The following is a 21,797-nucleotide window of genomic DNA, read 5'->3' on the forward strand; positions in this document are numbered from 1 at the left end:
GCGATACTGTGTTAGATTTTAAGAGTTGCACGAAATGGATGATTTATGAGATTAAGCTGAACCCGCTCCTAACTGCAATCTTTTAACATAGGTCCAGAAACGTTTCGGATCGCATTTTCCTTCCTTCTCGACAAACTTAATGTATGCATAACTGTCGCTACGCAGTGATGCGTTACGAAGTAGACCACGCAATCCCTGAGAAAACCATGTTGCATAACGAGCAGGACAAAACTATTTCCAAGTACTGAAGGCTGCCAGAGCAAATTTAAAGTCATCAGTACAGATGCTACCCGCTTTCTTGACTCTATAGCACGGAGCAATTCAGACCAGTCGGCATCACTGAAATATTGGGAAAGACATAGACAGTCACTGTCTGGAAAACCAAACGAGCGAACATGTTCGCTCAATACATGAATCACCTCTAAAAATTACGTATTCGAGTGAAACATGCCAGGACTGAACAGGAAGCAAACTGGTAACTGCAACAGAAATCTCAGCAACGCAGATATTATCGAGAACCAGATTCATATCACTGCCAGCTTAATTTGGAACCGCATTAAACTGCGGTAGCCCAGGAAATTCCACAGAAAACAGCGCACTACAGCGAAGGGATGATAAACATAGGGATGTCGCACGTGAAGAAACCCCAACCATAGACGGAACATTGAAATCACCAGCTACATCATAATTTGCAACATCAATAACTTCCACTAATAATATGCTAAGAAAGCTGCACGTTACTCATGTTAGGAGGGGAGTCGGCGGCGCAGAGCAGCACATTGTTGCCACGTTTAACAGAAATTTAAAGACACACTGTCTCCAGCACAATCTCATGGTTCTCACAATCTCACAATCTCATTCTTCCTCACAGCAACAAGCATGCCGCCGCCGTATTGAACAGGAGCATCACCCATACCGTCGCATCTAGAACTGTGCATTCCGATGAAAAGTAATTCTTGAGCAGTAAGTCGTTACAAATCCAAGTTTAAGTTAAGGATATAACATGCTACGAACAGGCTGGCACGTTCTTGCCGACATAGAAGGATTTGTTGCATAGACCAGGAACTTATTCGTCAAAAACGGAGCATTTCATTAGTGAGGTTAGAAAAGAAGTCACCTTATTTTCTCGCCGGCGTCCCTAGACGCATCATGCCTACCGTATAAAGTCCCGAACAGGGAAGCCTTCCGCAAAATATCTACCGAGAAGAATTTTTTTTTGTGAAGACGTTCTCGTCCACTGTGTCCCGGAAGGAAACGCAACTGTAGCTCTTCGCTTCGAGCATCTGGCAGTCAACATTGTTGCAATAAACAATCGTTTATCAGCGTAGTACAGATTTCCTCGCAAGCTGTGGAAGGGGCCAAGACGCCTTCCCGGCACAGAACTAGTGTCAAAAAGGTGTGGCCCCCAGCGCCGTCTTCGCCTTCGTCTTGCGCCGGAACTGCGTAGTTTGTGGGGCCGTGACTCACGTTTGCCTCCAGCGATGGCCCGCCGACAGGCGTAGGTGCCGAATTGACGATGGGCTTTTCATATACCCATGCGAGGCTGGTGGGTATGGGTTAGCTTGACTTGCAGCGAGTGACCAAAGGGACGTCGACGAAACCGCCTATGGAGGCCACATGTTTACGTAGCGATGTTGCTGCGCGCATTTGTGCACTAGTGCTCCCTTCCGAACCAGTCAAACAGACGATTAAGCAGTTATATTTGTTTGATCTATACGAAAACAAAAAAAAAGATATTGGAGGTTTCTTTTGGTAGAGCTGTTTAGAGTTTCGCGGTAGAGTTTCTTTCCGCCAGCGTTACCGTAATATAAAAGTGGTCATATTATTCGCTATGATGTTTTGGTTGCGTGCTTTTTCGTCGAAAAATATCCTGTCTCCTTTGTTCAGGTAACGGGACTTCTAATGAGTTTCAAATAAGGGCAAACATACTTTCATGTTCGCACCAGCTGTATCTTTGGTTCTAATGCCAGCCACCTAGTTTTCAGAGTGTTTCCAGCTATTTGCCTTTATTCACATTCAATGTATAACTCGGGAACGATAATGTAACTTGTGTGCGGTAAAGCAAAAATACTTCGCAGCAAGGGTAAGAAAGGACACGTTCCCGCTAAAAGGGATGTCATTCTAATGAGGAATAATAAATGTAGCAGGTTCGTTTTCATCCAAATGCACAGTTGGAAAATTCACAGAAAAGCTGCTAAAATTGTGGTAATCATGAGGGCATGTGATTCTGGTTCCACGGAATTAAGGTAGACCCCCTCTTGTCTTTTACGGGACAATTCTGTAAGTGACAGCGTGTGTTTTAGCGGTGCCGTGGGATGAAATTACGCACGCATTGTGATAGGAAACATTGGTTGTGCTTCCTAGACAATCACATGTAAGAAGACAGGACAGGCGCCTGTCCTGTCTTCTTACATGTGATTGTCTAGGAAGCGCAACCAATGTTTCCTATTACAATGAACCAACTTGCCCAACAACGCATCCTGCTAAACACGCATGCATGGTTAACGGAAAATTACCGATATGACAGCACGTTATTGCAGTGCTTTGGAATGAAATTATGTACGCCTGTACATCTTACCGAACCGAGGACACCGTAGTAGACGCTTTGGCGGACGCCGTTGTAGACGCGTAGCCGGCGCCCGTGTGTCTGGAAAGCGATCTGCGATGTTTGCAGAGTGCGTGTAGTGCCAGTAACTTCGTATTCGCTGTGATTTCGACATTACGTTCGCGCTGATGCAAGACGTACATGAAGGTCGATTGCTCTCTCCAGAATTTTCACAGCCGGTTTCCGCGCTCAATGAGCGAGATGTTTTCATGTTTAGGAAACGGCACACACCGCGATCATCTCAAAGAGCTAGTTTGGGCTGGCACCATGAATTTGCACGAGTGGTTCCGGCCTACAATGGTTAGAGCGTCGGGCTGCTGTGCAGTGGGACTTGATGTCCCTCTAGTCGGTAATCAATTTCTTTTTATGCGAAGCATATTACGAGAGCTCAACCCAGCTCCTCAGGCGCGGCGGTGTCGCCTTGAAACCACGTGACACCATGACGTCACGACAGAGGAGAAGTGGCTTTGGCTCAACTCTTGCAAGACGGGCTGGGTGGGAATCGAACCAGGGTCTCCGGAGTGTGGGACGGAGACGCTACCACAGAGCCACGAGTACGATGCTTCAAAGCGGTACAAAAGCACCTCTAGTGAATGCGGTGTTGCCTTAGAAACGAGCTGTTTCTAAGGCTCAGGCGTGCGTCGCTTGCTCAGGCGCACATTTCGTTGCCGCGCCGAACGCTGCGTTGCTCGACGCTCACCGCGTCCAATGCGGGGCGCGTAGTCGCTGCCCTGTAGCCCATTGTCTTACACCCCTTGGCGGGTCGACGGGAACGCTGTCGCGTTCCACTCTTGAAGGCGAAGCAGAGTAACGCATGAGTTGTTTCTTCGTCTAGCCGAACCAAATATAGCCAAGCAACAGCAGTTCACCAGGCTAAACAGTGGTTCAACAACTAAAATAAATGCTAGTATGCTTCGCATCCTGGGCTTAAACTTACCTAAGCCACAGCCATTTTTTTCTTTAGGCATGAGCTATTCGACAGGACAACAGCAGCACCCAGCATCCACGATCGGGAAAGTCCGGGGATCTTTGCAAAGAAGGCTTTGCTCCTAATGCGACGACCTGTACGCTGAACTCAAGTCTTCCCGCTGACGAAGTACCCTGCAATGTAAAGCGAGTGTCGCCAAAAAATGACAATTTCAACGAGCGCTACCGGTATGTGCGAATATGAAGTTCGTTATGTTGCGCATTCCACTGGTTTTTTAAAAATTTAGATTCATATCATGTGTTATAGGGAGCAGAGGTCGCGCGTTCAGAAACCCAGACTGCGCACCCCAATTTGCGTCGTGTTTGTGTTTGTTGCGATTATCTGTTGTGTTGGGCGCAATTGAAGATCGAAGCATTTCCACAGCGATTTTGTTGCTGCATTATGTGTTGCCGTAGTATGTGTTGCTGTAGTACGTGTTGCCGTAGTATGTGTGGCGGTAGTATGTGCAGCGGTAGATGTGTTGCTGTAGTGTGTAGTATGTGGAAAGTACGTGGCGGTGGTGATTCGCGCCGTGGTCGTTCTCGGAGATACAAAGAAAGGCTAGTGACACATCTTACATCCCAAACCTTAGGTGGTCATACGGCGAGGGCGTCTGCAGACAGGCGTAGCGCAACCCCGGCATGAGTAAGTAGAGGGGTAGGGGAGGGGGGAGGGCGGGAGGTCGTATTCTAAGACATTCCTCCTAGTCAACACGTCCATTTTGCCTGCTGGTGAAACGCTAGCGGATTGACTTGGCTGGAGTACGAGAGACAAGCATCCAGCCAGTCTTGTTCTCGCTGGTGCATCTCCAGCCATTCAGCAGCGACCGAAATGAATAGTCCACTGGGCGTGCACGTATGGAATAGTCTCCACCCCTGCATGAAGCGTACGCTGGAAGCATGCTCCCTTGGAAGCTTTTCGTAGAATTCAAGCAGTGGCAAGGAAGAAATGACATCCTTGGTGTTTACGCGCCAAAAGCACAATCTGGTTATATAAAAGCAAGTCATGGTGCGGTGCTGCGGAATAATTTTGGCCGTCTGGAATGTTGCACCGGCGTTCTTATATTCCGCCCCAAAGGTATGCAAACCCCCGACCTCTAGCTCACCTGCGCAGTGCCATAGCCACTCGGCTACCGCAGCGTGTTGTGGCAAATCAGAGCCTGGTCATTTCCGACAAGTGTGACAACGCGATTTCACTGCTGTGCTCTTTATCAGGTGTGTCCTAATAATTATATTCGCGCTTCCGCCCGAAAGGTGAAGCACCGATTGCGATAGCAAATTGGTAGATAGTTGCACGAAGTAAGGATGGTAGTTTTATCGGCCATATGAACTTGTAAACATTCGCTTACTTAGCAAATTAACAATGGCAGAATACGTAAGCGTGGCTCAACGAGGACGCAGAAAGAAACAGACACACAGAGACAGCGCTGTCTTTGTGTGTCTCCTTGTTTCTAGGTCCTTGCTCAGTCGCTCTTACACATTCTAGAAGAGTTGACTGTTGTGCTTGTCCTTGTTCACCATCCTTGTTTCCGTGTTCTTATCGTGCTCAGTTACTGCTTCAAATACACATTCTGGCATGGATTCAAATAAACTAGCGCGTCAACGCGTTTTAACTAAATTAACCAGCACGATGTCACGCGCGCACAGTTAAATCAATCAATCAATCAATCAATCAATCAATCAATCAATCAATCAATCAATCAATCAATCAATCAATCAATCAATCAATCAATCAATCAACCAATCAATCAATCAATCTTTATTTTCACTCTGTCAATTATACAGAAAGAAGGACTGTGACAAAAAGCTGTTTTTCAGAACAGCTTGACTAGGCCACAGCCCCATAGGCCGGAACCACTCGTGCAGTTTCATGGTGCCAGCTCAAACTATTTCATTGAGATGATCGCGGTGTGTGCCGTTTCCTTTGTGCCAAATACAGAACCATGAAATAGGCGAGTTTATAGCATTCGATTTACCGCATCAAATAGATTACAATATATACGTTGGATCTGTATATCTATTAAATCACTAGAATATCAAGAGAGATCCTCGAAACACGTTACATGGTGTTTTGCGTATAAACAGCCAAGGAGTAAAGAGCCGCTAAACAATCAGGGGTGAAAATAATCGAGCACTGCCCAACCAACCATGGGAACACAGTAAGATCAAGAACAAAAACAGAACCCCCACATTCAATCAGAAATAAAGGTGAATGACACTTGTGACCAGGAGAATGTGACTGTAACATAGAAGTGTAAATAAGCATCAACATTTGGTTACAATTAAACATTTCAAGAACAGTAAATATAATCGGATAGCTCATATATTCGGTGGAATGCCTGCCCTTAAGATCATTGAAGAACACGTTCCGTTCCATTACTGCACTCGGAAAAGAAAAAAATGAATGCCTCAAATTATCCCAATAAAATTTGCGTTCTTCAAGGTGTTAGGTACCTTTAGCTCGAGTAGTTCTTGTGATGGACGAGGATAAATAGCCCCTATTTGTAAGCCGTGCATGGGGGAATTCTCGACGTTCCAGCGACCTGCGCCACCCACTTTCGAAGATACCGCTCTGCGCTCTGCCTACGATATATCCGTGACCTGACAACTTTCCGGCGAGGCTACCGAGCTCGGTTTGGCGTCAAGCGCGGATTGCATGCTTATGGCCGATTTGCCTGCTGTGAAACTGCCCTAATCATGGTTAACGCTAACCGCGGCCACGCTTACCGAGGTTAGCCGCCTAACCGTCACTTCTCCTGCTGTGTAGCTGAGAGAGGGAGAGAGAGAATAACTTTATTGAATTGGGGAAATGGGGATAGGGGATTAGGAGCTTGATGGGTGGTGCCCCAAGTCCAGGGCTCCACTGGCTTCTGCCGCTAGCCGAACGTGACCAAGAAGGGCCTTCTGCACCTTCGGGTCTGAGCTGGCGAGTTGTGCCTCCCATTGCTCCAGTGTGTTGGTTAGATTATACCTAACTAAGTAGGCATTTAAATTCGGCGGTCTATTTTGGCATCCCCATGAGATGTGGTACAAAGACGGTGGTGAGTCGCTACACCACGGACAGGCACGCCCGTACATCGTTGGGAAAATTTTGCTTAATCTTAATAAATTTGGGTAGACCCCCGTTTGAATCCTGCGGAGATCTATTGCGTCTTCCCCTTGCAAAGATGCGTGGGGGGCGCCGTATTTTTGCCGCATGCCGCGCTGGTGAGCAAGAATATCGCGTGGTACCATACGTGCCGGATCGTTATCCTCCTCCTCGCGTCGGCTCTCCTGTGAAGTTGCGGGTTGTGAATGGGAGGGCGATGGTTGCTCCGCTCGGTTCGTGAGCTCTCGAGCTAGAGCGTCAGCCCTCTCATTCCCCTCCAGGCCTGCGTGTAGCTGAGCTAACCGCAGTTAGCGATGTCATTAGGGATGCCATTGTTACGAGGGTATTATGAATAATAATGCAAAAGAGCGAGTACCTTTTCCGAAGCATGTCAACGCTGAACCGAGGTCTATAATACAAACGCATGGAATGCTTGAAAATAGAGGAGTGATATTCGAGCGTAAACCCCGCTGTGATACAATTTTATTGAAGCTTTAAAGTAAGCTTCGCTGCTGCGTGCGAAATACAGCCATTTGCTTCTAAAACCACTTATACATCGGCAGTCAGAACGCTGTAGTTTACAGAAAGATTTAGGCAAACCTTGTGGTTTTGCTGTGGCCTAAACGAGAGTCCTATCACAGCATACCTAATGATTTTGCTCCAATAGCAGTGCAGAGGCATTCGCGTTGTGAACGTCTAGTGCTATCCGAATTGAAACGTGGCGTGCAGAAATCGTCACCTGCACTCGCAGACATTTCTTGGCAAAGGCTATAGAGGCAAATTGCGCGACTGCTACCGCGAAATAATGTAGTCCCACAATTCCAGCGGTGTTGGCTGCGTGAGAAATATTAATACTAATAATTGTAATAATAAAAAAACATTGCTACCCTTTCTACACGAAGCTATTTGAATCAGGAACAAGCATACACCTGGGGAATATTTATATTTTTATTACTTTGTACCTTGACATTTCGAGTTTTTAAACGTGTGACAATGACATACCGTTTCCGTGCACCTCGACGGCAAAACAGCGTCTCCGTCTTCAGGTGAGCCTTCGTCACCTTCTGGTTCTTCCGTCGTCTCGCCACTTAAGCTTGTGACCAATTTCGCCGACAAATGGCTGTCTACGCAGACGAAGCAAATGGCGTGCAACGTTTATGTTTCAACCACGCGTGACTATTTGGAGCTCACCAGCGTCGCGATGCATAAAATAGTGAGTCAGCTGACCGGCGTGAGTGTGCCTTCTGTGAGTGGCATAAAAACAGAGGCATTTCGAGGTCCGCTGCTGGCTCCAAAACGAACAAGACCTGACGTCAAGTGTGGAAGAAGCACCGAGAGAGCTGAAAGGACAAGAATGCACATATACGCCAGCTTCCAGCTAGGTGCAACTGAAATGCAACGGGTGTACCTGCAAGATTCTGAACACGTCCTGCTTAAGAGCAAGACACAGAGAGAGAGAGAACATTAATTTGTAATGAGATTGGGTGGCTTTAGCACGGGTGCAACTCCAATGCCGCCTATTCAAATATATGTAAAACCCAAAAATGCATTTCCGGAATAACCCCTGGACCGATGATACAAAACATGCTGTATCTGAGAGAGAAAGGTGCGTTCTAGTGACCATTCTTTTTAGTTTAGACCTCACTGTTACGAAAACTGCCCAATATTGCTAAATCTGAAAAAAAGAAGAGTGAAACAGAAGCACGAAATTTACAAAATTGTAACTCTACATCAAGAACAAATAACCCAGTTCTGTCAATTGCATGTTAGAGAATCTAAAGCGGACAAATTCGGTACATCAATTTATCTTATACGTGATTTCCTTATATTGTTCACAAGGGTTTAGCAAAGCCACACTCACATATTAACGGTATATTTCATAGCCATATATAACAAGTCAGTTTTTTAAATTTAGGTCTTCTATCAGATGCAGTTCACAGAATGCTGGTATTGTTTTTCGTCCAAATATGTTAGCTTGAGAGTTCCGTTTTCTGGGCTTTTGCGATTTTCAATTATTTTCCTCAAAAATTCAAGCGTCAGCTTGAAGCCCGCAGTGCAGTGCAGTAATACGGAGAACCGCCAGAAAATGCACCACCACTCTGCGCACCTGCTGCTCGACAAAGCTCTTGCATAGCCAACAACAATATTGAGCTTCACAGTCTAAGGCCGCTTCAGGTCTTGTTAGGCATAGTACTGCAATCTGAGACTGTTCATCGCAGCCGTCACAGCCGTAAAGGCTTGAAGATGGTAATGGGCGACAGCGTCAAATGGCCCACTGAGCGAAAGGCCCGGCGTAAGTAGCAGCGAACCGGACCCTAAATTCTTATTGGCTTGGACGCCGCGTGATGTCCGTGCCTCGACGGAGCAGAGGGGGCGGCATAATACACTTGTACCGAACTGGCTCGGCAGGTGTTGCGTAGGGGGAGAGAGAATCGTCGCGACGCCACGTCACCCTGGCTTTCGGAGGCGCTTGTTAATCGGTCGTTCCGCGTCCACGCAAGCTATCGCCTGCATTCTAACTTCGCGTCGGTAATTGCTATAAAGAAATAATGCGCATAAATCAGAACAAATTGGAGAGGAAAGGCGCTGGTGGTAGTGGGTTTCGAAGCTACGATTACACGCTCAGAGGCCCAGTCTCTTACCCATTAAGCTAATCCAGCTACTCCTAGATAACAGGCCTGTGTACTCTGCTTTAAGACGTCAGGCTACTTGGACCAAAATTTCCACCGACAAGCCCGGCGTGACGGAAGCGGTGACGACAAAATCACCGCGGCTAATTCGAGAGCGTCCCCATTAGCTCATATGACAGTTGGACAACGCAGCGTGACGACACAAAATTAAGTGCAATGGCCTTGTGCTGTCTAGGAGGCATTTGCCAAGCATCTCGACGCCCTCGCTTGCCCGCGAAGAGATCATAACTCGAAGGACCACTCAGCGATGTGCAATTGGACATTCATTCTTTCGCATTCACAACTCATAACAAGTGCTTCGGTGTCCACGGATTTTTTGTTGTTGACGTTGTTGCCTTCAAATAACTATATGGCTCAAACCAACTACATGCACCGGGCGGCAGTCGCAAGCAACGTGTAAGCCAACAGTGCCGCGAACAGCAGAAGTCAGTGCACTGGCATGTGGAGCAGACGACGGGGCCAAGGCTCTCACGGTGGATCCAGTGATATCGCACTGCACGTCTTAAAGCCTGGCCTACTAGAAAACACATTTCCGTGTGTCTGCTTTTGGGAAAGGTAGCCACTTGTACGAGGCAGGCCTCGTTCGCGGTACCAGGTACTAAATAAGGTCGAAAACCAGTACAAATTGAGATGCAAGTGCACCCCGCCCATGCAGGCCGACTCGGTAAGCTACGTTGTGGAGCTCTAGCAGTTCTATTCCAGATGTTATTCTGATGTTCACGTTAACATTGTCGCATAGTTAACTATGTAAATAGGGGAAGCAGGCAGGCGATGTATAAAGAATGCCTAATATACATACCAGTGTGTATGTATGACGCGGCTACAGGGTGTGTGCATCTGGGTACGTTCCCCAGTAGCTGACGGGTATCTGCTGCTCTGCAATGGACTTTTCTGACGTCAACTTCGGTCACTGAAAGTATCACAACATCACGCCTGCACGGTGACGCGATTTTTCTTGCAAATGAGGGTCGGAGTACAAATTGTGGTGGTTTTCCGACTCTCAAAAAACACGTTCTCGCCAAATGTGACCTCGCGTTTATGCTCTTTAAGGGCGTGCATAAGAGGTATTGAGCTAAAAGGCTATTGCTGCCACCGAAGTGGTGCACAATAACCGTTCTGATTTTCTCGTTACTAATACAATGACGAAGTGTTTCTCAAAATACCGCAAAGATAGCCACAGTGATGTTGGTGGTTAGGAGCAATAAGAGGTAGGCTGGTGCATGCATAATTTGGCTCCAATGGCGATGTAGGCGCCTCATACGTATTCTTCATGTGCGCTGGTATCGACACCCAGACGCATGCTTCCGTCATGCGGACGCGAAATCCGATCGAGCACCGCTATGTAGAACGGAATGACCTGTTCTTGTGGGAGCGATTGTGCTGCACGACCTTTATTATGAAGTGACAATGAAATGATAAAGGCGTTCGACTGTATTAAACTTTTTTGACACAACTGGCACGAATACATCGCGTTCCACATAGCAGGAGCTAAAGCACTTAGGTGTGTGCGCTCTAGCTTCCATTCGGCTACTAGATTTAACGAGTTTCTGCCTCGCGTCAAAAACGGGAGCGTCTATGTTTGTACTATTCTCGCCCCGTGGCAGCTAACGCTTTGGAACACTGTGCTAAACTGCACCCCTGTCTTCGGGGCCGCCATTCATTCCGCAGTGCTTTCTTGGTGGCTGGGCGCTACGAAGATGCCGCGAGATATTGTACAGCCTTCGGGTTCAGCCCAGCTTGTATCGTATCTTTCGAGAGTAAAAACATTTGCCGAGATACACGACGCTCCCTAATTACAATGCGAAACCTCTACGCTTTTTCATTTTGCGATGTATGGGCTGGCGCGGACAATCTGTCTCGTGCGACGCATTGCAATCGGAGCAAAGTGTGGCGCGACTGCCTCGCTGATGGAGAAATCGCGAGAGGCAGCTCGTGGGTGAAGCACGGGCGCGATTCACAGCAGTCGCCGCAGACAAACCAACACTCATGCAGCGCTTTCTTTCCATATATGGCATCGGTCGACGTGCTTTCCGCATGTCATCGGTGAACAGACCACGACGCCCGAGTCTGGTGCCATCTCGTAGTGGTCATCGCGCAGAGCCTGTCTTTCCCCATATCCTCCTCCTCCGCTTTCCTTTCCGCACTTTCTTCGCTATCACCGTTTTCCATGTCCTGCTGCTCTCCGAGTTGGCTCTTTCATACTTCGCTGTGCTCGTTCGCTCGGTTACCTTGACGGCGACAACCAACGCAGGAAGAAAGCACCTAAGAGCTTTACTCTAAAATTGTGGAAAACTAAAATTCACCGGTCTTTCCACTCTGTGGGGAAAGAGGAGCAGCGAAGCTGTGTTGTGTTTTACTTCAATCGACGCATCTATGTATATGTTATTCTTCATCTTATAATTATAGATATGGAACGACACAGCCAACGAACGGAAATTTTGACTGTGGAGTAATTTATTCTTATTCTTTTATGAAAAAGTGACGTGTGCAAGTAGCACCGCATAGCAAACGGGAATTCTACAATATGTACAAATTCACTGTGAACCACCTATTAGGAAAAGTAGATGAAACTACTATTGAAACTAATAAGCTGTCTTAGCGGCTTATTGTCATCAATTTCTTTTGGGATATGTGTGATAAAACAAGAGTTATAGCCGCTTTCTGTAACCATACTGCCTCAGTAGACGGCCACATATTAACAGCAGACGGGAATTCTGTAAAGTTTACAATTTCTCTGTGAAGAAACTAATTAAGACAAGTAAATGAAAATCAGCCTAATCATATAGTCGTCTCAGCGACCAAACTAACCATATTTTTTTCCACTATACCTACAGTAAATTGAGGGCTGCAGAGAGTTCGCGAGATACTCAGACGAAAATTTTTTCGTGTCGACGCTACCCTTACACTGACGGACATCGACCTCTGACGGAGGGTGTACTATGCGCAGCTTCGCTAAAAAAGGAGCCGTAGGTCTCCCTTTTTTGTTTCTTGAGCTGCTTCGCCAGTCCCACATATTTCGGTAAGTTCGCGTTCACTGTCCGTTGCAGTTACTTTAATCTTTGCGATGCTTCGTCATTCATAATATCTTAGGAACTAGCCCGATCTTCAGTCATGGTCCATTTCACGCAGCTTAGCGCAACGAGATCCGCCGGTGGCGAGGGGTGTGAACATGCCGGCGCGTTTGCGTTCGACGTCGATGCACAGCAAACAGTGTTGGGAAGCGCGAGGAAGGAAAATATGCCTTAAATTGTGAGTCAAATTAGAAACAGCGGGTGGCACAGCATCAAGAAAGCAAACGTGCTTTGTCTGCACAGATCGGCCATGAAGAAAGGCATGTTGGTATATGCTAATACTATGCGCAAAGAAAACCGACAGATGTGCTTGACAGAGAAAACCGAGAGATGTGTTTCAAAGTATTTTGCAAACCGCGACAAGATGCACACGGCGCCATAATTTGAACGTCATTCATGCTGCCACTTTCATCAAGTGGCACGACTATTGCATTCTTCCAACAAGAAGAAAAGGCACTTGCACGCAAGCAAGATTAAGGAAGTGCACAAGGAGAGCATCAAAACTAGAAAAGCCTTTGATCAAAAAAATGGTATTCGGCTGTAAGCAAGAGAAGGCCTCGGTTTCAAATTACTTACAGCCCCAGCGATATCGCCTTATGAAAAACATGAATTATTGAAATGGTCTCTCTAGATATACTGCCTGTCACCTCAGTTAATAGCTTGAGCTGTATGGAGGAAAAAACATGAAAATATCTTCAGCGAATGCATTAGTGATACTGTGTAAGATTTTAAGAATTCGACGAGATCGGCGATTTATGAAATTAACCTCAGCCCGTTCCGAACTGTAATCTTTTAACATAGGTTCAGAAACTTTTGGGATCGCTTTTTACCTGCTTCTCGACAAACTTAGTGTATGCATCACTGTCGCTACGCAGTGATGCTTTACAAAGTAAACCACGCAATTCCTTTGAAAACCGTGAGGCATATAGCGCTGGACTAAACTATTTGCAGGTATTGAAGGCTGCCAGAGTTAATTTTACATCATCAGTAAGGATGCCACCCAGTTTGCTGACATCTATAGCACGGTACAATTCACACCAGTCGACATCACTGAAATATCGGTAAAGACCGATATAGTCACCGTCGGGAAAAGGAAACAAGCAAACAGGTTCGCTCAACACATGAATAACCTCTAAAAAATTGCGTATTCGAGCGGAACGTGCCAGTGGTCAAAAGGAACCAAACTGCTAACAGCAACAGAAAACTCAGCAACGCTGATATTAGCGAGAACCAGATCCATAACACTGCCAGCTGAGTTTGGAACAGCATTAAATTGCGTTAATCCTAGAAATGCCACAAAGAAGAACTGTGCACTACAGCGAGGGGACGATAAAGATACGGATGTCGCTCGTGAAGAAACCCCAACCGTAGACGGAACATTCAAATCACCAGCTACTATGACATTATATTTTGCAATCTCAATAACTTCAACTAATAATATGCTAAGAAAATTTCACGTTACTCATGTTAGGAGGGAAGCTGGCTGCGCAGAGCAGGATTTTGTTACCCCGATTAACAGGAACTTCAACCCACACAGTTTCTTGCACAATCTCAAGGTCTGCACACCACTTAACGCTAAGATTCTTCTGCATGGAAATCAGCACGCCGCCGCCCTATTTAACAGCTGCATCACACACGCGGTCACATCCCTGAACTGTGTATTCCGGTGAAAAGTTATTCCTGGGCAGTGAGTCGTTGCAAAGCCAAGTTTCAGTTAAGGTTATAACATGGTACGAACAGGCTGGCAGGTTCTCGCAGAAGTAAAAAGATTTCTTGCGTAGACCACGAACGTATTGGTGAAAAACGGAGCACTTCATTAGCGAGGTGACAAAAGAAATTACGTTATTTTGTCGCCGTCGTCCCTGGAAACATCATGCCTGCCGTAGAAAGCCCTGATTGGGCAAGCCTTCCGTAAAATGTCTACCGAGTACTTTTTTTTTCTTGTAGGGGGGGGGGGGGGGAGACGTTTTCGTTCACTGTGACCCGGAATGAAACGCAACTCTCGTCCTTCGCTTCGAGCTTTTGGCAGACAACATTGTTACAATAACCAACTGTTTTTCAGCGTAGTACGGCTTTCCTCGCAAGCTGTCGAAGGGGCCTAGCGCGACTGGAAATGCGGACGCCTTCCCGGCACAGAAACTAGTGTGAAACAGTTCCGGCCCCCAACGCCGGCTTCGCCTCCATCTTGGGCTTGAACTGCGTAGTTTGTTGCGCATTGACGCACATTTGCTTCCCGCGATGGCCCACCCAAGAGAGCGGGTGCCGGATTGAGGCTGGGCTGTTCGTACACCGACGCGAGGCATGTGGGTATAGAACGGGATGAGTTGCAGCGCCTGACCAGAGGGACGTCAACGAAAGTGCCAAAGGAGGCCACACGTTTAAGTCACAGTGCTGCTGCGCGCACTTGTGCAATAGTTTGCGTTCCGGACAAGGCAAAGGGTTGACTAAGTAGTTATGTTCGTTTGATGTATACGAAAGCTCAAAAAAATTACTGGAGGCTTCTTTCGGTGGAGTATCGCACACCCAGTAGCTGGTTTTGTTCACAGAGAAGGACATGTTTTTTTTTTGTTCGTTAACTTGTTCCATGCTCAAAAGGACAGCCTGTATGGACTCCAGTTTTGCCGTTTCCATGCTGCCCTGCTAGAGCAGAAGTATGCCGTCACTGCAGACGCCGAAGAACATGGCTCCCGTATTTATGTTCCTCGACGTCCATAATGTAGCGTTCAGATGCAGCTGCACTGACATTAGTTCGGCGCGAACTACTAGAAGGTTCTTTCTCTGAAATCGTTTCAACTTGTAGCAACCAACATTAAGCAGTAATGAAGTGTTAAGCTTAATCTTTTGCTCGAGTGAACCTGTGATCAGCGTTACAAAAAGCTAAACGGAATGCAAGCGGTGGCAACGCTATGTGCTTGCTGGACCAAGTTCCAGGTCGTCCAGTCTCACCAAGTCCATCTGTGACTTTGGTCCCTACAGCGCGAAACTATTCTAGTCTCCCCACGTCAAATTTACGCAACCAACGACGCAGTCATTGGGCGGTAATTGGCAGCGTTGTTTGAGAAGCCCAAACAAGCGCGCTCTTAGTTTAGGTCACCTTTTTTTGCATTCAAATTGAATAGAAAAACCTACATTGAGCAGATATCCTTACCGAATTGGCTGACAAGAGGCAAAGAGCACGCTCAAGTGGAGAGGGTTTCGATAAGGCCGAGCCAGCACGGTGAAAATAGATAACCGGATAAAGAGGGCGGTGCCGACGTCTGCGATTGGTTGGCTTGCGGTGGCTGGGCGAATATGTCGGCGGTGTGCACGAGAAGGTTAAAAAAGCCGCCACAAGGGATCCTCAACAAAGGGGAGTTGGCGCAGTGATGTCAAATGCGTGCCCAAAGGGCTCGATATCGTTATACTGGCAGCACGGAAAAAAATGTTTATTTTACGCAAATAAAGCTTTTCTCCCCGGCCACTCCGAGTAGAAAGTGCCAGAGAAATCATTGGCCAGCCATCTTCTATTCCTTTCGAAACGGGGAAGTCTCCGATTAGACAGAAAAAAAATTGTTCAGCATAATAATGCATCTTTAACGCGTACGCTTAACTTTGACGCTGTGAGATTTCGCGGTTTTGCGACGTCGCGTGACAGAAACGCGAAGTTGGCGAAACCGAGAACGTTTAATTAATGTCAGAGTATTATGGAGAAAAAGCCGTACAATCGGAAATAATTATTTTCTGTCGTTCGGTTTATTCATGCCTCATCAGTGTGCACCGTGAGCTCGGCGGGACGGAAGCGCGGACAACAAAATCACCGCGGATGATTTGAGAGCTTAAATGATATTGCGCGACATAAAAAGGACACGGACGTGAGAGAAGACGACACACCAAGCGAGAGCGTCCCCATTAACTTATATACCAGTTGGGCAAAACAGCATGACGTTGCGGAAATAAGTGCACTGGTCTTGATTTATCTAGGAGGCGTTGGTCAAGCGTCCTCACGTGCTCGCTTGCCCACGAAGAGTTCATAACTCGAAGGACCACTCAGCGGTGTCCAATTTGGCATTATTTCTTTCGCCTTCCGAACTCATAACAAGTGCTTAGGTGTCCTCGGATTTTTTTTTTTTTTGTTGACTCTACCATACCAACTGCATGCACCGGGCGGCCGTCGAAAGGCGCCAGCGGCGTGTCAGCGACGTGTAGGCGAACAGCGCCGCGAACAGCAGAAGTCAATGCACTGTCATGTGAAGCAGACGACGGTGCCAATGCGCTCACGGCGTATCCAGTGCTATCACAATGTAGGCTTTGAGGCCTGACCTATCAGAAAACGCATTTTCGTGTGTCTGCTTTAGAGGAAGGTCGCCACTTGCTCAAGGCAGGCCCCGTTCATGGTATTGTACAATATAAAGGAGAAAACTAGTGCAAATTGCGATGCAACAGCACCCCGCCAACAGAGCGCGACGCGGTAAGCTAAGATATGGAGCTCCAGAATTTATGTTCGAGAGGTTATTTTGCTGTGCTTGTTAACATATTCGCATACTTAATTATGTAAATACGCGAAGCAGGCAGGCAGGCGATGTATCAAAAATTTGTAAGATACGTACCGTGGGGTATGTATCTTGCGGCCACTTGTATGTGCCCCATGAGCCAGCATGTATCTGCCGCTCTGCAATGAAAATTTTATGACGTCAACTTGGGTCACTCGAAGTAGCACATCACACCTACAGTGTGACGTTCCCGTGAGCGCGATTTTTCTTGTAAATGAGGATCGGAGCCGACGTTGTGGCGTTTTTCGACACTCAAAAAGCGCATTCTTGCCAAGTATCACCGTCAGCATCGCGTTTGTGCTTTTTATGGGCTTAGATTGGAGACGTTGAGCTAAGAGCCTTTCGCTGCCACTGAAGTGGTGCACAAAGGCTGTTTTGATTTTCTCTCTAATCACACAACAACAAAGTACTTTTCACAAAACCTCAAAGATTGCCAGAATGACTATGGTGGTTAGAAGCGATAACATGTAGGCTTGCGCTTGGATTATTTGGCTCTGATGGAAGTCAAACCCCAGTGATAGGATGATGTACGGTGGCATCGAAACCTAGACGAAAACTCCAGTCGAGCACCGCTCCATAGAACGAAATGTCCTGCTTTTGTGTGAAGTGTTGCATTGCGCGTCTTTAATTAACAATGAAGTGACGTGTAGAACGGACGGTTTCGGACGCTGCAAGCACTTTGTCATAAAGGCGTTCGACTGTATTACACTTCGTTTCCGTACTGGAACGAATACGTCGCGTCCCACATAGCGTCACCTAAAGCCCTTAAGTGTGTGCGCTCTAGCTTCCATTCGGCTACTAGAATTAACGAGGTTCATCTTCACCTGACGACCAGGAGCGTCTTGGTTCGCAGTATTCTCGTCTCGTGGCAGCTAGCGCTTTGGAACACTGTCTGCAACTGAAGCCGAAAACGGAAGACGACGAAGTGACCCTGCTAAGGTGGCTGCTCATCGCTCCTGAGAGAAATATTGCATTCCTCGTAAATAGGTTCCGTACTTCAAGAGATTAGACCACAAGTCATCCGAAGACGCTCCGGACGCTCACGCGCAGTGTGGTTTTCTCGCATTCAGAGAATGTCACCCCATCATCCCTGCAGCTGAATCATGCACCGCCTAGGGCCTAGTGCCTCCATTGACGCGCTGGTGGCGGTAGATTTGCTAGCGCCGCTCATCACGACGGTATTACTGGCCGCACAATTGACACCTGAGCCTGGATCCCAGCTCCTGGTTCCTGCTCCAAGACCTTCGGCTACAGACCACCCGCCGCCATTCCGAAATGCACATCAGACCATGTGTGATCTGATCTTAGGGCGGAGCCCGGCGATGATTTCCCAGTCACCGATTGCGAGTTGGGCTACAATTGTGCATGAGCAACCGAGTACCCCTATGGACTTGTTTTCTGCGCTACCATCTGTGCCGTCTGCCCCCCGTGGTTCTTAGAAGCGTTCATTGAAACAATCTGCACCAGATTTCTCTTTGGCCAACAGCGGCTCCCAAAGCAAGCGTTCCTGTCTAACGACTGACCACCCTCTTGTCGACACCAGGCTCCGTTTGCTATAAAGCTACCGTTGAAGCTCTGGAGCCCACAAGCCTCACGGAGATTCCGAACAGTATTATTCAGGCGACCCTAGACACTTGACTTGGCACCACAAGCTTCCGCAGCTTCACGACCAGGTATAAGTCAAATACCATCGCTTTGGGGCTCCCGACATAGGCTGCTGTGGAGAGTTTGTAAACGCTTCAGCGTCTCTCGATCACAAGCGAAGTCACCATGCCTGTCCAGGTGTACCTGGTAGAGGCTCGGACTTACAGCGCTGTGTCGTTTACAACGTTGACGTTGGCGAGGACCAGACTGCTTTGCAGCGGGAGGGCTACTGTTTTACTCACCGTGTAATTCAAGCGCATTACATGAGAATGGGGCACTCTTGCATCGTCACCTTGCAGGGGCCGCCAACTCCCCCAGCACACCTGTACTACTAAGGCTACATTCTACGACATCGGCCATATAAACCCAGTGTCGTCTATTGTTACAACTGCTTCCGACCTGGCCACATGCGCCGAACCTCTCCGTTTACAGCGCCACATGAAGCTGTACTAGATGGCAGAGTGTCTTACAGATGTGGACTCTGCAAGACCGACGATCGCGAGATCCCTTCGCCAACTTGTCCCGCAAAAGCAAAGGGCCACTGAAAAGGTTCGTCGCGGGATTCATAAGCTATGGCCTCAGCGTGCTGCCACACAAACAGTGCCGACATCTAACAGGTTTGCGACGATCCAGTGATGACGACGACTGGCCAGAGCTTTCCGAGCCCGACCCGCCTGCACCCAATTCCCAACAGACTTACAGTGACAAAGTTCGCAAATAACGCCTTCGCCCGCTGATTACACAGAAGCCGAGCGTGTCGGATGATCAGCGTGATGATATGGCAGCAGTGGACAATCAAATTGCCCACCTTTGAGAGGAGGTTTCCAATCTCCAACAGCACGGTCGTCTACTTGCGCTACTACTTGCTACTTTCGCGTCGCTGGCGCATAATGGCATCTCATACCACTACAACTACCCATTCCGCTGCATCATCGCCTCTGCCACGCCCCGCTTTATAGTTCGCAGTCAACCAGGTCTTCTGCTCCTTTGCCGGATAACTCTACAACATGCCTTATGTGGTTCACCGTCAGTCAGTTATCCAACCTGACATCCGTGATTTTACAACGCCAGGACTCGTCATCAAAATGGCGGGTACAGATGTTTGTGGTGTGCCGCAGAGGAACTGCAGAGGTCTCTCCACGATAATGGGGGAGCTTAAATCCAGTCTATGTATTGTGGCGTCTATGGTGTAGGCCCTGCTACTACAAGAAGCCAACGCTTTGCCTGCCATTCCGGGCTTCAGTGGATACGTGTCTCCTTCGACGAGTGACTTTCGCTTGCACAGCGGCCCCTCCAGGAAAGGCTGCAGTGTACATTTATACGCGCTACCCTCAGGTCTGCCTTTCTCTTGAAACCTGGTGTAACTCATATCAGGTGTTAGTGGCAGTAGCGGTGAAGTCACCCAAGGCAACTGTTGTGGTAGTGAGATGCTACGTGAGGCCAGCCGATGGCTCTTCTTCATGGATTAATCTGGGCTGGATATTGAATGCCATCGACAATACCCAGAGTGTCCTAATTTAGTTGGTGGTGATTTCAACGCCCATCACCCAGAGTGGTGGTACCCTACCTCTAGCCCCTGAGGTAGGCGTGTGCCACACAAACTAGGTGGCTTTCGCGGATGTATTGTTTGTACTACGGAATCATCCCGATTCGGCAACGCGGGCTGTGCCTGAAGCCCGACGTACAAAATAAGCACCGGATCTCACGTGGTGGTCGGGTCCCGGCACTCCCACTTGGCACCTGGAGCCCGACTGCTGGGGTAGTGACCACCACCCTATCATTATCGGCCTTGATCCGCTGCAGGCCCACCGACTGCGCCGCAAGCGTACTGTGGTCAACTGGCACCCTTCGCTCCGTTCCACAAGATAGGTCTGGGGACTCGTCATCACTACTTGTAGAGCACATGCAACGCGCGGCTAATGAAGCTACAATTGTCAGCTGGGTAGACATCCATCGACCGGCACCGGATATCGGCCTGATCAACTTGTGGGCTGCTCGCGTACAAGTTCAGCTGGCAGCATTCCGAGGCCCCACTTCTGCACAAGCGCATAACAGCCTGAATTTCAATGCTACTAAGGCCCGAAGGTATGAACGCGACCTCTCGCGGTGGCGCTGGCATACCTGGTGTGACTGATTTTCATCCAAGCTATCGAATGCTTCTCTCTGGCGAACGTTCCCTCCCATGGAACACGGTTGGCGCCGTCCAGACGAGGCGGCCACAGCCTGCTTCGTTGTTTGCTTGTCGGTGGATGATTTTTCCAGAGATAAAGCCCGGAAATTTTTCTCTGAATACTATGTGTTGCCTCATAGAGCCAAAGGGGCTTCCTCGGCACGCATTCCGGCACAAAGCGACAAGTTACCATCAACAGCAGACTCCGAGGGTATTGCAAGCTCTTTCACCATGCCTCAGTTGATAGCAGCGATAGATGGTACCAGTCGCAAGACAGCACCCGGTCCAGACTCAATTACTTGTGAGGATTACAAGAACCTGAGTTGCGCTGTGCTGCCTCAACTCCTCGACACCATAGAGAAGGTATGTCTACATGGCATGGTCCCTCCAGGCTAAATATCGGCTATTGTGATCCCGATTCCGAAACCAGGCAAGCCACCGACCGACCTTGGCAACTTCGGGGCCATTTCTCTAACGTCAATTTTGTGGAAGCGTAATGAGAAAATGCTAGCCACACGACTGTCGTGGTGGCTAGAGCACCACGGTTTTTACCACCCTGCTCAATTTGGCTTCCGTCAGCCAGCGCAGGTTGTCTTGTCATCCTCAGTTTGATCGTCAACTCGTAGCCACAGTGTCCGTACTGTCCTCGCTATGGATGTCGAAAAGGGGTATGATAACATCAGTCATGCTGCAAGCTTTGGTTCAATTGACATGCTGCATTTTCCCCCTGGGGGACGGAATTTTGTAAAATCTTTCCTTGAAGAGCGACACTTTGCAATTCGCCTTAACGGTGACGCCGTCGGCTCATTTGTCCCTCTTCGCGGCGTACCCCAGGGATCGGTATTGTCACCCACAATATCCAATATTGCTCTCATCCCGCTTGGATGGCGGTTACACGATATACCCGACATAAAGTTCTTGTTGTACGCTGACGACATCATGGTTTTGAGCACTGATCATGACCTGCAGACTCACGCCGCTGCCCTTCAATCAGCGTTATATATGATGTCGAATTACGCTTCTTCGGACGGCCT

General features: G+C 48.1%; 1 protein-coding gene across 1 annotated transcript in view; it reads right to left on the reverse strand.

Moving 5' to 3' along the window:
• The window catches only part of LOC139046775 (uncharacterized), a 135,048-nt gene extending 117,988 nt beyond the window's left edge, over window positions 1-17,060 (reverse strand). Inside the window, exon 1 of the mRNA XM_070526340.1 lies at window positions 17,007-17,060. The gene's annotated coding sequence lies outside the window, so the exon portion shown is untranslated. The remainder of the gene's footprint in view (window positions 1-17,006) is intronic.
• Between the last annotated feature and the right edge of the window lie 4,737 nt (window positions 17,061-21,797).

This window comes from Dermacentor albipictus, chromosome 9 (assembly GCF_038994185.2).
Source record: "Dermacentor albipictus isolate Rhodes 1998 colony chromosome 9, USDA_Dalb.pri_finalv2, whole genome shotgun sequence".
In the NCBI taxonomy this organism is placed as follows: Eukaryota; Metazoa; Arthropoda; class Arachnida; order Ixodida; family Ixodidae; genus Dermacentor; species Dermacentor albipictus.